Genomic DNA, 16,036 nt, shown 5'->3' on the forward strand with positions numbered 1-16,036 from the left:
TATTCATAATATTATTTTTTATTTATGATATATATTATTAAATTTAATAATTTAAAATATAATATTAAATTATATTTTATTTTAATTTGAAGTTAAATATGATTTAGTTGACAAGTTAATGTTGAATATTATTTTTTTTCAATCAAATTAATTTGATCTTAAATATTAAATTTAATTTTAAATTTAAATATTTTAACCAAATGAAACTCAGATCAGATATTTGACTCTGTCCGGCTCTATTGCATCCCTGTAACAAACCAAGAGATTGGATAATGCCATGACAATTTTCTATAAAACCTTGGCATTCCATCCGAATAGATGGGTGTAGAGTCTTCAAGCGTGGGGAAGGAGTCAAAGTGGATTCCGTTCCAAACAAGTGCCCGACGACCGATAATACGTAGACGATGAACGGATGAGATTTATAAAAGTCTACCACCTAAAGTTGCCTGCATGCTATTCTATTCAATAGACGATGGCTGACAAATGTCAAGTATGTTGCTTTATCTAGCAGCAGAGGTTATAAAAATAAACAATTTACGGATAATGCAATAAATTTATTACTTCATACAGCATCAAAAATCTCATCAATTAACAAGGATGGTGTAAAATAATATCATGACCTTCGTCAAACGAGCACTGGAGTGAAGCCTAATATCTTGCAACTGGAAGCAGAGATATTTTTTGCATGAATGGCGGCCCGTTTGCTAGAAGAGTTGGGATTGTATCATTCGCGTGAAACACTGATTGCGAACATCGATCATTGGATCACACACTATATAAATCTTCAAGCATTCCGACTACATTCCTCCATCTGTTGCATAGATCTCGAAATAATCATTGCATGATCTGATGATGGGTTAAGAAAGATGAAACCTTCCTTCCAAAGATTCACCTCCAGCCCTTGCCAGACTGGCGCGCCAAGAGCCTTGCACAAGACTACAAGAAAAGATCCACCGGTGAATGGCAAAATAAACAGCTGTGAACAGCCCGGCCAATCACAATCAAATGAAGCTGATTCATTGTTTATGGCGATTAATGCCAGAAGGCGGCATTTTTAATTAATGAATCGGGGTAACTTCCAGTACAAGGGATAATTTCAAAAAGAAACCTAGTGATCGCTTTCGAGTTTTGGTGAAGAGGAAGGGCAAGGCCTCCGAGTCCACCACGTGCGTGGAAAATGAGAAGATGCGTTCACGCGTCCCGGTCAAGGTCGATCGCATGCCGCAACATGACCACTCAGCTTCGCACGTGACAATTGAGAGAGAGTGGTGTCTTAAGTTGAATTAATTAAGGTGGAGGGTTAAGGAAATTTGAAGAGAACGTTACTATTTTTTTTTGAGGCCACCACCACCTCCACCATTATTATTATTTTTTATATTTTTAGTTCTGAAAATTAAAAAATAAAGTGATGCCAAATTAGTGGTCCTTACTTTTTGGTGACTAAAGATCTATAGCAAGAGATGGTGAGCAAAATTTAAAATATCTCAACCAATATAATAATTTTATGGCTATTAGCTTCTTCTCATTTCTTTTTTGAAAAGTACATATAATTCAATAGGATTGTAATGGCCTGGCTTGTCACATGGAGAGTTTGTTTGAATGAACAGCTGCAAATTTGATTGAATTTGTGAATTAGATCAGTAAAATTACTTAAACAATAGATTTACGCACAAATTGAGTTGGACTACATCCATAGCTATCTAGTATTGATTTTGGAGTGAGTCGGTCCAATCTCATAGGTCTTTTTTTTTTTATGGATTTCAAGCCACCCTATTCCAAAATCAATCTTGAAGAGTTATGATATAGGTCTAGTCCAATCTATAAGTTTTTATCTAACTGATGTTATCAGCCCAATCCATGAATTCAAACGGGCCTTAAGAATTTAGAGTTCAATATGGTGGGAGAAGAGAATTCTTTGTGCACCACGGGTGGTATAGAAAATCTGATGTGATTGATCACGTAGCAACCGCTTCCAATGTACATTGAATGTTTGTAATTTCGTTTTTCGTTTAAAAATTTTATATGATAAAAATATTCTTATCATTTGGAAAAAATTATGACATCATATGACATATTATAATTTTCTATACGTAGGATATCGAAAAATTTTGACATCTGCATCAAATTATAATTTTTTACATGCAGGATGTCATGATATAGCGCAAGATGTCATAATATGGAAGGGAGAAAAAAGATGGAAAAAAGAGAAAAAAGGAGGTAAAATTAAAAACTACGTTCCACGATAAAAATAGGATGGACAAGAGAGGAAAAGAGAGATAAAATTAAAAATCATGTTCCATTAGATGAGAAAAAGAGATGGAATAGATCTATAAAATATATAAATTTACCATTATATATAGAGAGAGAGAGAGAGACACACACGCAAGGAAATTCTTTCCCTCCAAAACCCACTGATTTGGTGGGATTGAAAAATGAGATTTGGAAGGTTTCGTGGAAACCCCCCAAAACTTTTTCCTTAACTTAAAAGTTTTGTGGAATGTGGCAAGATTTCTTGGAAACCCTTCCTTTCTCTCTCTTTCCCACCAAAACCTTCATATGGAACATAATGTTAATGACTGCAACTTTATTTATTTATTTAAAAATTTTGAATGATAAAAATATTATTATTCTTTAAAAAAATTATGACATCTCGTGCATATTATGACATTGTACGTTATATTATGACATCTTGTGGATATAAATTATGATTTTTGGATGTAGGATGTCATAATGTAAACATAGGATATCATAATTTTTTCAAAAAATAAGAGCATTTTTGTCATTCAAAATTTTAAACGAAAAAGTAAAATTGTAAATATTAAATACACTTTGAAAAGTGGTGACTATGTGAACCAATCAGACAAGACAGTGCACTCTATGTCGGATTTTCTACACCTGAACTAGTCAACGACCCATGCGTTACGCAAGGCCGGATGTACGACAATAATTTTTTTTCTAAATCTTATCATATTAAAAAATATATATATATAAATAATAAAATAATATTTATTCAAATTTTTATGTTATTTCATATTCTCAACTACCTATATAAATAGATTTTAATTATAAAAATATATAATACCATATATTAATAATATAATTTAATATGAAGAAGTGTTTCTAGGTGGCACCACAAAATTTATTGAAGAAGCAAATTTGGCAATACTTCAATACTCTTTTATAATATATATATATATAATATATATATATATATATATATATATATGATAAGTCAAGAATATTCAAGATTAGGCAACGTCACAGCTCAACATGGAACCTGGCACGCTAAGTGACGTCATGAGCAACTTGGACTTCTCGTGAGGCGCAGATGCAACTAATTGTGCTATGGAATGGCTAGAAGAAAGCAAAATATTTTTCCCATTGCTTATAATCTTTTCATCTTGACCACTCCATGTGGGAAAAAGAGTAGTTGATGAGTCCGCTGACCAATCTGGAATTGTCAATCACCGTAGAAGCTTACCTTTTCGCTACATCTATCCCTTCCTCCAAGTCAATCTAAGAGCCATTAGAATTCTTATATGCATCTTTCGAGTCAACTACCTTGGCTTTCCTTGTTTTCTCCAGGAATTTTCTGGTCTATGCCACACACAATGGATTCATGATCTCATGTCTCTAGAGGCAAATACCGAGGCCGCTGATATCAGAAAACTAAGAACTCTTGGGTCAACTCTTTTAACGTGTCCTTGGTCATGAGCTTTCCATTCTACGTAGCGTTTGTAGAAACAAAGTATATCGTAATAAAAGATCGTGAAAAGTATAACATAAGCAAAATAAGCCAATGCTTATCGGAGCATAAATTAAGATAAGTAGAGAAATTTATCATCATAGCGTGAAGTATGATTCAAAAGACATTGTAAATCATAATTAACGGTACAAGTTATTTGCTTTGGGAGTCATGTATTGATTCTATATTGAAAATGTAAAGATATAATGCACGTATACGTATGTATATACATACACACATGGTTAAATGTACAAAAGTAGATACATACGTAGATACGATGTATGTGAGTGTGTATGTGTGTACATACATACATACGTCCGATACTTTCTATTCCCTTTTGCTGGGCATATTACAGCATCCTAAGGGACTCAGATATTGATATTTTGCATCAGGGTGATGGATTTAGAACTTGGACGAAGGTTCAAGAGGGTTACAAGTCTGTTACATCGCAGGATGATCCACATGACTTCAATCTTGCTTTTCCCGAGGAGCTTGCTTGGGATAGATCGACTTCCTTTAGCTACCCTACTTCATGTTTAAGGGGTGAGCCACCTGATCATCTAATTAGATCCTATGTGGTCCCAAAGATGCATTGTAGAGAGCTATGCAAGTTTGGATCTCCACCACATTGTTAATCTTCGAAATGAAAGGCGCTCACACAATTGTTGTACCTTGTGTTTTTGACTACTACCACATATGTTTGGCATCTGTTGAGACAAATTTCGGATACAAACTTGGCAATCTAATCTTGATCAAACGACCAGGCCAAAACTCTCAGGAGGTTGGTAGACCTTGCTGAACCACTCATCCACAGGCTGAAAGTTTTGGATTCTCTTTCAGGTTGATTTTCACTTCTTACCCAAGTGTTAGACCTTAACATTGGTTGCATTTTTGAAGTTCCTGCCAAATCAACCATGTCAACGTTATGCCTTGGATGGTGCACCTCGTGGACTGATCTCAACCTTAGCACTTACAAATTCTTTTCCATCTTGATTATATGGAATTCCTTCCTTTCTTTGGAATGGAAACCTTGGATGAACGGTAACCCTATCCACCACGTCCAGCTGTACCTCTCATTCCTCGGCCACGACCATAAAAACCTCCTCTGACTGGTCCGGTTTGAACAAAGTATTGGTCTGAATCATCTGACCAATCTTCTTCTTCATCACCCCAGGCAAATCTTTTCTTCATCGGATGAGTCTGTGCTGATCTCCCAAACAACTTGTCTGGCTACTTATAACCAACTTGATTCCTCGTAGTGAACTCAAGTGATGAACCAATCCTAAGCTGTCCTAATCCCAGAGAAGGAGATGACATAACTTCCTTTCCTTTTGCTTGGTTTAATTTTCCTGTAACCTGATTGCCTTGAGACATCTTAGGAACATCCATCACCATCTTTTCCTTCTTACTTTCTTCTTTCTGTTGATTCATAATTGATGCAAAAGAAGGAGCCCCACTCTCCATCTTGTTTGAAGGTGTCGTCTGAGTCTTGGTTGGAGTTGCTTGCTTGCTCATACAATCAGCTAAACACTTATCAACTATTTCAGCAATCTTTTCTTTTGTAACTTCAATTTTCTGTTTACCTGCATCATCAGCTTCTTCATCCTCCAATACTTTTCTAAATATCTTTCCAACTAACTTAGGATGCGTTTGGTTAGCATTAAAAAAATATTTTAAAAAAAAAAAAAAAAAAAAAAAAAAAAAAAAAAAAAAAAAAAAAAAAAAATTAAAAAAAAAATTTTTTTTTATTTTTTATTTTTTTTGCAATTAAAACAAAAAAAATAAAGAGCCGAATCTTCTCCTCGTCGAGCTTTTCACCTCCCCACCCTCTTCTCTCTCTTTCTGAACCTTCTCCCTTGTCAGCTCTTCACCCTTGGCTTTTCAATATGTTTTTTTTTTTTGCTTTACCATAGCAAAAAAAAAAAAAAAAAAAAAAAAAAAAAAAAAAAAAAAAAAAAATTGAAACTCCCAACGTTGTTTTTTTTTTTTTTTTTTTTTTTTTTTTTTTTTTTTTTTTTTTTTTTTTTTTTTTTTTTTTTTTTTTTTTTTTTTTTTTTTTTTTTTTTTTTTTTTTTTTTTTTTTTTTTTTTTTTTTTTTTTTTTTTTTTTTTTTTTTTTTTTTTTTTTTTTTTTTTTTTTTTTTTTTTTTTTTTTTTTTTTTTTTTTTTTTTTTTTTTTTTTTTTTTTTTTTTTTTTTTTTTGCTTTTATTAGTCCTGAATTGAGCATGGAACATAGATTCCAACTGGTTCCAACTTTAAATTGAGTTTGGTGGCAAACTTATATACCAATTAAAGGCTACACCAGTCAATAAATTACCAAATAGCCTAAGTTTGATATAGTCATTGACATCCCCACCCTTGACTGTGAACCTACCTACATGCTCTAAGGTTGATTGGTTATCTTCACCTGAAAAGGTTGCAAATTCAGGTATCTTACACCTCTAGACAAAGGATAATATGTGTCAATCCAATCAGGATAAAGCTTTCGATATGTTGGCCTTAACATAGGCCTCAAACCATGACCAAATTGTTCTTGGATCAAATTTTGAACTTGTTCTCTCAACCTTGGATCAAATTTTGTTGTCCAAATACCGGCGCATAACCTTGATGGCTTGGAGGATAATAAGGATTAGCTATTGGAGGTTGCCCCCAACCTTGGTTAAGTTGAAAATGATTATTAACTTGAGGTATGCCTTGCTGCCCCCATGCTTGGTTACCTTGTTGGTTGACATTAGCTTGCTGACCAATGTGATTGAAATAATCTCAAGCTTGGTTATTTTCAAGAACATTAGCTTGCCCCCAACCTACGTTTTGTTGAACTCCTAATCCAACATTTGGTTGTGCACCATAATGTGATTTGGTCGAACCCCTTGACCTAGGTTAGGTCGAACACCTAAACCGACATTTGCTTGTGCCCTCAAACCATGATTTGGTTGAGCACCAACACATTGGTGAACTTGATCTCCTAAGCCATGATTTGGCTGAACATCTACACATTGGTTACCTTGTGCACCTTGGTTAACTTGCACTCCCAATCCTAAATTTGGTTGGGCATCTAAGGCTGGATTGGGGTTCCGTGGACCGACTTGCAATTGATCAACAATTACATCTTCTTTGTTAACATTGTCATTTTGAAGTTGGTTCAAATTTAAACCTTGTTTCACCTTGACCAACGTCTGGGCCTAAGGCTCTAGTCCTGGTTTCAACCCTTAAATCAGGTGGTCTCCCAACACCTCCAAGTTGAGCATCAACTTGATTATTACCAACTATATTCCTATGCTGAACAGGTTGTGGAAACATTGAAAACGTGTTCGACAACCGAGTAACATTATGATTTAAAATGTTCATGGCATCAACCAAAATATAGTTGTGGCTTTCAAACGCATTCTCAATTGACAAACTAATAGAGTTTCTTACCCTTTCCATGCTGAAACCGCTGCTCTCCATGATACCAAGCAACGCTTCCTGGAAAGCTGCCGTGAGCATGGCTTGAGTCAACCTCTGGTTGTTCACCTTGGCCTTGACCTTGTTGATCCACTTGAACATTATGTTGTGGAACATCTCCAACAACTTCTTCACCCTCTGGATGCACATCATCTTCCAAAGCATGAGTCTTTCTTCTTGGAGCCATAACCTTCCAACTTGTCCCACCGAGCGTGCCACTTCTGTTGAGACAAATTTTGGATACAAACTGGGCAATCTAACCTTGATCAAACGACCTGAGGGTTCTCACCTCTGATAACTACAGCAGAGATGAGGATTACAAATTTGAAGATCAAACACTAAGGGTGCGTTTGGTTACACTTTTTGATTTTTAAAAAGTATTTTTTATTTTTTTTGATTTTTGCTATTGGCTAATTTGACCATGTTGAAAATATCTCTCAACAGCATCCTAATACGCTCTCCATTTCTCAGATGAGAGGGAGCTCTTCATTCCTAAGATGGTCCACATGCGCTGATCCGCCTATGCAACACTCTTTATGGTGTAAAAAATGCACCATAGAGAATCCAGACTTGAGCCGCCTTGCCAACATTACCATGGTAGAGTAGAAAACGATCTTCCTTTTTCTTGTCCCAACGTGACACCTCCATGGACCATGGTTGACATGCCTCCTCTCCACTCTCCAGACTTTGAACCAAGCGAGGGAAGATTTGGGTTCGGATAATGCACCCAATTCTCCATCTACAGATTAATGTACAAACCTTCTTGTTATACATACTAGGGAGGAGGAACAATGAGCTATTTCAAACTTAGGTGTCACCTTCCAAAATTGTGCTTTGTCGAGCTACATTAGTGGCCATAGAAGTTTGTCATTCCATTGATCCATGAAGCAATATACATTCCAATCTCTAAGGCTACCCTTTAAAGTCTAAATTTTGGGCTTTCTCTACCCCCACCCGTCGGTTGGCAACCTCCTCGGCTAGGAATCCTCAATAAATTTTGATAGATCTTTTCATCAAAATTCTAACAATGTCGGCTTCTTTATCAAAGATTATATGGGAAGAACTCTACTAGCAGTTATCATTTTAGGTGACCTCTGCTTCTGTTTTAGTGGTGGAGCTTATAACGGCATGGCAGGGCAACATGGCTGCTATCTTTAGCTTTGGATGACTCATATGATCCTCGGAGAAATCTCGATCACTATAATATCTTGGTGCATGGCAAAAAAACTACTATGCAACCTTCTCCTCCAGCGTAATTTTGTGGTCTTCTCTCCCCACTCTCCTTTTAATTGTAGCTTCAATGAGGCCAACTAGTCGATAGATTGCCTTATGAACCATACCACATTTACTTGCATACCTCTTCAACTTCTTCCTTTTCTCTTGCACTTTTCTCTCCGGATGATCTTTTTTTTAAATAATAATAATAATAATTTTCCTTAAGTTCCCCCTCCCGGCCATCAGACACTTGTATATGCATGTCTATATATATTATATACATGTGTGCATATATATGTATATACACTTATGTATATGTAAGTTTCATGTATTGGATTTGTGCAAGTTTTAGAGACTAACCTCTCTAACATGATAATTATGATTTATGAATATTTAGACACATAAAATTATGAATATTTATCAAGGTTTTTTAGGAGGGACTACCTAGAGATGTAGTGCAAGAAAAATGATGTGGTTCCACATATTTGGGATTATTTCACTGTGCAATATATAACATGCACCAATCATTAACAAATTGGAAATATGGCTGACCCAATTGCATGCTCCATAGTGCACACATGTTCCACACATCATGCATATTAACATCATGATGAATGATTAAGTTTGAACAATTAATTGCAATAAATAATAAATTTATTGTTAGATTATAGTGCAAATTTTGTGGGTGTCGTTTAACGCCCTGCCTATTACCTTATATACAAAGGATCGCAGAATTATTTACTCTATTCTATTGTTTTATTGCGAACAGATTGGTACAATCCAAGGTACTCGATTTCTCTCCGTTTTTCTCTTTCGGTTTCTTTTTTTTTTTTTTTTGGTACAATCCTCTTTTAGTTTCTGACAATTTCTTCGGCTAGGTTGCTCTTATGTTCCTCCAATTCGAATCAAGTGCACCCTAGTTCGACCAATGATCTCAATCCATTGTCTTTCATACTTTCTGAGGTTCAAGATCGAAAGTTATCAAGTTTTGATAGAAGACGTGGATGGGCTATTTTTTTCAATCCGTTAACTATTAATATATAATTTATGTGCTTGGTTGTTTACCTATAGTCTTGATCTCTTTTAATCCGATATTCTTGATTTTTGATGGCGAAATATTGTTGGGTTTTATTATTTTATATGCTTATTCATTTCTTTGTTTGTTTTTTTATTTTTAGTGGGGGAGATTTTCTTGGATATAGATTGTGCTAGGTATTCAGAGATGCAATTTTAATATCCAATTTTGGAAAATTCGTCCGAGATATATGAATCGCGTTCGTGCTCGAGTTTGTGTCCATGGCCTTATCCGATCATTTCCTATTCGCTCTCTCTCTCCTTTCTGAGTAAAAGTTAATGGAGGTATGGAGTGGCTTATTGGAAAAAGTTATCAAAGGGAACTTTTGGCAATCACCCGATGCGGGTTATCCTGGTACTTGCCAATTTATTCTAGGGTTCATGTTTTTCTTCGGAACGAAGGGAAAATATTGATGCTTTCTATGGTTCATAAGATGCTCCGTCTTTTAGATATTGACCATTTGCTACTTGCATGTCTGATGCTTATCAGGCAATGGTGGGGTCAGGTTGTGGACACTTTCAGATGGAGGTCTATTAATGTGTTTTGATCTTGCCAAATAACTTTAACTGGGTGGAGAGCAATTGATCCTTTTCCAACTGTGGGACCACCTACCACTTTTCCCACTGCCTTGACCAATTCCAGAAGGCATACGCTAAAGAGACGTCCACTCATAATGAGCCTGTGGTGGAAAACCCGAGCCATGGATTGCCTGCATGGAAGAAATCTGAGGTAATGGAGATAACATGCCCTCTATGCCGTGGGCAAGTGAAGGGGTGGAGTCTGGTGGAACCGGCACGAGAACATCTCAGCAGCAAGAAGAGAAGCTGCGTGCAGGACAACTGCTCATTCATCGGGACATATATACAAAGAGCTCCAAAAGCATGTGAAAGCTGAGCGGGCACTGGCAGATGTGCTGAGTACCATAAGGTCACCGATGCCAGGGGCAGTGGTGTTTGGGGATTATGTAATAGACGTGGATGATAGTGAACGTGAGACTGATGATGATGGCAATGGAATCTTTGAAGGAAATAGGGGTATTATTTATTTGATACTTTGGGAGGCTGCTCGTCTCCGAGGTCAGGGAAGAGGGCGATGGTGTTGTTCCTGTCATGGCTACCGGTGGTGGTGCTGCTGCTGATTTGACTGTGGATCGTCCCTCGGAGGAATATGATGAAACTATCATGATTGCAATCAGATCTGTCGGACAACAAAGACAGCGTTGCAGGAGACGGGGAGAAGCGTAAGTTGAAGAAGAATCAAGATGGCACTGAGGATCATGATTGGAATGCTAGTTAAGTGGAGGAATTCCACATTTATGATGTTTAGTTCCCAAATATATATGTTTGAATCATCATCTTCTTCTTGTTTTTCTTTTTTCTTTTTTTTCAAATTATGTTCATTTACCAAAGGCGTTCTTCGGTATTAAGTAGCTATGTGAACGATTCACCTAGTTTCAAGAGATGGTTGGAGCAGCAGCAGCCCAGAAAGCATTGATAAATCCTGATAAGCGTTGTTGGTTTGCATTTGCGTATTCCAGTCAAAACCCATGGCTAAATCCACATCCAGACTCCCATCTGATTTCTGGTTTTAGTTTAATTTGGAATTATTGTCTGTTTCTGTCCTTCGAATATGTTGAATATTGTGGTTCTTTCTTCACCTTATTTGTTTGATCGGCATAGTCGTAGGTTCTCTTCTATCCTGCTAGATGTTCGAAGCACTAGTTCTTCGTCGTCTTAAAAAGGGTAATTGAGCTTGGGCATGGAATTGCCTGGAGTTTTAATTGATACACTGGTTAGAAAGGATGATGCCCGTTAGAACATACTGGATTGGTTGGCAACTGTTCCAAACAAGATTTGCCAATACCATACTGTACCATTTTGATATCAGTATATGGTATAAGGGGTGTACTGGCATTCGACATGCACATTGATACTGGTATGGGATCTGATATCAAGATGGCAAACTTTAATTCTAGAATGCTAAAGGTTAGACTGCCACAATAAAAAAAAGATTTATTTCATGCCTATTACCAAGGAAATTTATTCCATATAAGTTTTTACTTCAATGTTCGTTAATCTCCAAATCTACACTTGAGATAACCAATGGCATAGTTCTGTAATTAACTATCACAATGGTTAGGAAGATTTTTATTTGTCCAAAATAGCTAGAATGAGATTTTTCAGATTTAAAATAATAATCATTATAACAGCTGTTGTTTACTGTTTTAATGGAAAATAACAGATGATGGAAAAATAATGCAATTATTTACCCAAATCAGTATTATCAACTATACTAGTTATCTTAATATTCAATATTAATATATCCTATGATTCTACGAAATAAGTATATTAATTCTATGAAGTAGTTATAACAGCCATTAACATCCGTTTTCACAAACGTTTTCTCCGGATATGCTTGTTTTAAAAGATTCTATGGCACCTGATTGTGAGATCTTATGTATCTCATCCCAGCTAAACTTTAATCATCCTTTTTGACGTGAGGATCATTATATCGTAGCAGCGGATGCTAGGTCAAAGTGACTAAGAAAATTTTGAAATGGTAATTGTAAGGAAAGCATCGCAGGTCTCGGAAGCTTGCAGAGAATAGGGCAAACAGGAAACAATTTTAATATGATAATATGAGAGTCCAAAATCTTCACTGACTTCCCAAGTCTTAAAAAGTATTCATTCATATTTCAAGTTAGCCTGAGGCATTAGCAGCCCATAAACATGATTCTTCAGGGCTGTCTATAAGGATGATTGTTAGTTTAGCATTTTCTGAAAATTAGAGGGAGTCTTCCATCATTAGTCTTTTCTTTTAAACAGCCAAGCACTTCTACATTCTCGACACAAGAATGCTTGAGATCTTTACCAAGAAAACATAGCCTTCCAAATAATACTTAAATAAATATACATATTTACATGCATTCAGGCATTCATCTCATCAAGATTTGGGTGCATATCCAGTTCTCTGTTCTGCACCCAAGTCCATGATCAAACTTTGTAAGTATATGAACCAAAACAACACCGGAACTATCTCGAACAAAAAAAAATTAAGGACCTGTTTGGATAATTAGGCCTAAAATTTTATAAAATTCATGGACCTACCATAAAAAAATATTAGATTCTTTTTTTTTTCCTACGAGATTCAGACCACCTCATTCAAAAAGTGATTCTAGATATTTATAAACAAATAGCCTAACCTGCTTATAGTTCATTATTTTTTATGCTTGGACTACGAACTTCATGGGATTTTGGACCCAATCATTTAAAAAAAAAAAAAAAAATCATACTACTGTCAAAACTCTTAAACACAATAAAAAAGAAAAGTTTTATTCATTGCCTTCCAAGAATCTGTTTGTAAATCAGGACAGGATCCAACCTCCTGCGCGCTCATTTGCGCAAAAACCTGCAAATATCTGTTTTACCCTTCAGATGGTCATCCGACAAACAAAAATTTAACCACCTATAGTCAACAACATCATTGGGAGGACACCAGGACGAACGGCAGTGCCAGCTCTCATTTTTACTTAATTCCATCAATCATTACCATGCACGCAGGAACCGGATCCCGAAGAAGATGCCAGCCATTTCATCACAAACGGATGCTCCAATAGTTGAGCAGCAGAAGGCCGTTCATCTGGGTTAACCTGCACATCTCTTGACAAGGAGTTGGGGAGCTCGGCACGGCCCAATCCTAAATAAAGCTTGAGTCTGCAAATTAGAGAGAATGAACGATTAGTCATAACATGTTGATGCATTGAGGTGGCTACTAAATCCTTCCAACAATTATAAAACTGATGATTGTTTGCAGCTTGCATCATGAAACAAAAGTGAAAATATCTTCAGTCTTTCAAATTTGACTTAAAAAGGAAAAGGCAAGCATAGAGGTTGCATGATATATAGGCATGAAAAAGTAATAAGATGGAGACATCTAAAGGAGTTGCAATTTCTACGCCAGCTGCGTTAACTGCTAGAAGCACCTTCTATGACAAGAAGACCCCAGTGTTATTATGATCTTCTGCTGTTTACTTTACTTTCAGGAGAGATTGTTTATTCTGGAACTTTATAAGATGGGCAAGATATTTTCATGACCCGGATCCTCGCAAAACCCGTGTTCTTCAACTGGTCCGTGAAGTCGTCGATGGAGACCGGGTTGCCCGCTTCCTTCACGATGCCCAAAAGTCGCCGAGTGGTCCAAAACTCCATCGGGAGGCCGGGGAGGCGTAACCGTACCATGGCCATCTTGACAATGTTGGTGCCGGGGACAAAATCCGGCACCCAAGGTTCCATGGCCCTCCATGGAGAACAGAGTTGGTCTCCTCCTCCGATTTGGAGCGGAATAGGAGGTGGTCTTCCGCCAGAGAGAAGGATTCAACCTCGTTTGGGAGCTTGCCCTTCACCTTGAAATCCCTTGCAATCCAGTCCACAGGAACCCGCCGGCCCAAGCTTCGTACCAAGACGGAGACCCTCTCTCACTTGCCCCTCTCCTCCTCCATTTCCTCCTCCGGGAACTCCAAGATTTTGGTGAAGTATCGCTGGAGTTGTTCGACCTCCGACTCGGAGATTTTGTGGCATAGGTTGCCGCGCTTGGCCCCCAGCCACCCTTGCCCAGGCCCTCCCCACTTCGCCTGAGACGGGCTTTGATCCACTATCATTCCCAACAGCTTCCCCTTTGCCTTCCACCCCACCTGCCATCATCCCTACGACCTGCTCGTGGAAAAGCCGGAGAGAGCCCAAAAGAAGCCGAAACACGCCAAATGCTCGCCGATGGTCTTAAGTTTTTCGGAGACGGAATCTAGCTCTTTACAGGTTCTCTTCTTTCTTGCTAGATCTTTGAAGCAGTGGTTCTTCATCGTCTTCAAAATGGTAATTGAGCTTGGGCATGGAATTGCCTGGAGTTTTAACTGATACACTGGCCCAGAAAGGATGATGCTTGTTGTTAGAACATGCTGGACTGATCGACAACTATTTCAGGCAAGATTTGCTAATACCGAACGGTACCGGTTTGATATCAGTATATGCTATAAGGGCTTATACATGATTCTTCAAGGCTGTCTATGAGGGTGACGGTGATTGCTAGTTTAGCATATTATTAGTTTAGCATTTTCTGAAACTAAATTAGAGGGAGATGGTACCTTATTTGTACCTGCTGAAATTTTACATTGCACCTCTCGTAATGGGAGGCATTTAAGGGACATTGGTTGGGGAGAGTGGAGGTCTGAAATCGGAATCGGAATGGATGACTCTCGTTCCAACCGTTTGGTTGGAAGGAGTCTCATTTCGATTCCGATTTCAGGATGGAATGAGAATAGTTCAATCTATATAAAACTTAATCCCTATTCTCCTCTATGGATTCGAATTTTCATTTCGATTTCGATTTCGGTTACGAATCAAACGCTTCGAAGAATTTGACTATTTCGATTTCGATTCCAAGCCATTCTGATTCTCATTTTCATTCCGATTTCGGTTACGAATCAAACACCCCCTTAATATGTTGTGGTGCAACCCAAAAGCTTGAACCACCGTTGAAGTTTGAGCACAAGCATAAAGCCTCGCCAAATTTTAGGACTTCAGCATAGTTGCACCTCTAGCCATAATCTCGAACCGTCTTATGATGACAAAATCTGGACCGGGTAAGTTAGCTAACTAGAAAAGGAGCAATTTATCTCTTGCAGGGCAAGTTATGCTGGCCAACACTCTGCTTAACACCATTCCAAAATCATTGGTAGACTCTAACATGGGTGCATCAATCCACTCTCGACGAAGTGAACTTCAAGAAAGCCCATTTGGATATGTAGGGTGGGATAAACTTCTTAGGCCTAAGTTGGTGGCTTGTTGCGATAAAATTTCAAGATGGGACAAGCAAGTAGAGTATTATGATACAGTACTCTTGACCCATGGTGAATTCATTCCACTGACACAGGTGCCTTGGTGCTGGGTGTTGTGTTAGTTGTCTTCATCACACTAGAGATGGTTTCAGCCCTGGGGATGGTTGGACTTATCATAGCCTGTGGTAGTTTCGTTCGTTGTCCATTAAGCCTTCTTATTTCCATATAAATAGTGTTATAAATGTTTATAGAGGTGATCTTAATATCAATAACACTTTGTATGGTGATGAGATTGTACAGCTTTTTGATCTAGATATGGCTCACTCTTTAGCAGGTGCCATCAGGTCTCGGTGGAGGAAAGGAGATGGGAGAGGGGTGAAAGAGGAGGACAAGAACAAGTGAAGTTGACAGCAGGGGAGACATGGAGATCAGCGGTGGCAACAGATGGTGAGGAGACCAGCAATGGTGGTGGATGGCAAGGAAGTCAGTAATGGAGGGATGAGAGAAGAAAGATAGAGAGAGGAAGAATGGAAGGAGAATATGGGACAAGGTTCAATATTCAAAATAAGTTGAAGTACCTTGAGATGAGAATAAAGAGAGTAAAAACCCACCTACCATGTAATTGCGAATTCCATCCCTATGATATAAGGGCAAAGTACTCTTTTACCACTAGTTTCTCAAGAAAGGATATGAAGGCAAATTACAGATCGAACTGGCAAGAAGGGAA

At 37.6% G+C, this 16,036-nt stretch overlaps 1 long non-coding RNA gene and 1 pseudogene across 1 annotated transcript; both read left to right on the forward strand.

The window, feature by feature from the left end:
- Positions 1-9,765: 9,765 nt before the first annotated feature.
- LOC109506074 (uncharacterized) lies at positions 9,766-11,100 on the forward strand (annotated as a pseudogene).
- A 1,906-nt stretch (positions 11,101-13,006) lies between these two features.
- LOC140859482 (uncharacterized) lies at positions 13,007-15,978 on the forward strand. The gene is made up of 2 exons (XR_012142988.1): positions 13,007-14,290; positions 15,644-15,978. It is a non-coding gene; the product is annotated as an uncharacterized lncRNA (long non-coding RNA).
- The last annotated feature ends 58 nt before the right edge of the window (positions 15,979-16,036 follow it).

This window comes from Elaeis guineensis, chromosome 7, assembly GCF_000442705.2.
Source record: "Elaeis guineensis isolate ETL-2024a chromosome 7, EG11, whole genome shotgun sequence".
Lineage (NCBI taxonomy): Eukaryota > Viridiplantae > Streptophyta > Magnoliopsida > Arecales > Arecaceae > Elaeis > Elaeis guineensis.